The sequence below is a fragment of the Branchiostoma floridae genome, chromosome 6 (genome assembly GCF_000003815.2).
Source record: "Branchiostoma floridae strain S238N-H82 chromosome 6, Bfl_VNyyK, whole genome shotgun sequence".
NCBI classification, from domain to species: Eukaryota; Metazoa; Chordata; class Leptocardii; order Amphioxiformes; family Branchiostomatidae; genus Branchiostoma; species Branchiostoma floridae.
Genome location: NC_049984.1, coordinates 8,662,502 through 8,664,525, shown reverse-complemented (window position 1 = coordinate 8,664,525; position 2,024 = coordinate 8,662,502).

Genomic DNA, 2,024 nt, shown 5'->3' with positions numbered 1-2,024 from the left:
TGGCACTCAGTAGCAGCGTTGGCACTCGGTAATGTTCATGGATTACTAATTAGCTTCAACTCCGTATTATAAAAGTTCGTGTACTTCTGAGTGAGAAAGTTGTCCAGGGCGACCTAGGTGCTTCTAAGAGAGCCCCTCCAACCCACGACAGACTAGATATACCACGTTGGACACAGAGGACTTCTTCCTGAACAATTTTGTGCTGTAAATCAATTCCCACCTGTGTGGAACGACGGTGTCAGAGACCTTCCCTTCGATTTGTTATCAGTCAAACTACTGAAATATCAACGTTCCACCTCTGACATAGGACTGTCAGACACGTTACACCCCAGCTTGCTTCTGAGTGTTAATAATTTAAGGTGACAGAATGTAACGAAGCAGGGATAATTGTAATAACATCACAATGAGAAAGAAAGATCAAGTGATTAAAGTCACTTTCCACCTCTGACTTTGGCACATCAATTATAACATTCTAGCTGAGTGTCAATAATCTAAGGTGACAGAATGTAATGTAGGAGGGATGATTGCAGCAACACCCAAAAATGTCTCATTCTCTATGAGAAAGACAGATCAAAATACCAAATATCAAGGCAAACCATCCATCCATTCTCGAGTTATTGACAGTTATCATTGTCAAATATTTTCTTTTTCATAATGTACAACTTGTACAAGTGGCGGTGAGAATATAAGTTGTGTATGAGTACAACTTGGATCCGCCGTCACGTTGTCTTTGTCCATTTACTAGTATTATTTGATGTTTTTCTTGAATTAAAGAAAAGTCTACTACCACGCCATCACCCCCAAGTTCAGTGCTAGGTCAGCCATGCTGCATCTGTTGTGTGTATGTAATTTATTATAGGACAAATTTACTACCATTACAGTATTCATGGCCGGAGGCGTCACTAATTTAGCATGCTTCGCCAAAGTCTCATACAAAATGTGATTGTGAAATATTGAATAGTTCTACAAATGTTTGAACCTGTTTCTGTGATGAACGCACCTGCAAGAACATTAATGCGCTGTCCTGAACTTGAGAGAAAAGGTGCAAAAACTTTTGTCGGTCGTCACTGTTCTAAAATGGCCAAAAGGGTCAATGAAACGGCCAAAAATCTCAAGCGTGCAATCATGTTGGCTGCACAAAACACGACAGCAACAAGACGTTTTAAGTTTTAAAAAGTCTACCACCACCCCCAAGTTCAGTGCTAGGTCAGCCACGCTGCATCTGTGGTTTGTATGTAATTTATTGTAGGACAAATTTACTACCAGTACGGTATTCATGGCCGGAGGCGGTACTGATTCAGCATGATTCGCTGAAGTCTCACACCAAATGTGCTTGTGGGTGGGGTTAGCCCATACTGATCCTTTGGATGGCATCCTCTACACACCCCAAAACTGTTCACCGGCGTCTCTAGGGCCCTGGAGAAAGTTTTTCCTCATAATCAAGACAGCGATAAGACAAAATGTTTTAAAAACGTCACAGTTGAATTGATAACGTTAAGTGAAATATTTGACAATTCGAAAGGCATTCCACTTTATAATATTTCTAAGACGGCTTCTTTTTTTACCTCATTCAGTTTATTTCAAGAGAGTACTTTTTTTTATTAAAAAACAAGTTATATTTGTCCATACCCCCAATCACTCTAAAAACAGAGGTTGATGGGGAAAATCGTGACCTTTTTCGTGTAACGTTGTGCTTCTGTTTCTGTGGGGTTGATTAACCAAAAAAGACGGCATAATAAGAAAAGGGTCACGATTTTCCCCCATCGACCTCTGCTTGGAGAGTATCCCCCAATGTCATCTGGAAATAGAGTCGGTATAGAGGTACCACTGAGACGTGCGGCTTGGGTCTCTAAAACTGATGATGATGAATTTACAGCCGACGACACGACCTTGAGTTGAAAGGTTTGTTTTTTTCTGGTCAAACTGATAAATCATCAGTCGGCTGCCATCTGTCAAACTGGTGCGAGAAGGCATTTCTGATATTTGAGTCGGACTTTGACAGGACCTCATCAAGTCCCCGTTGG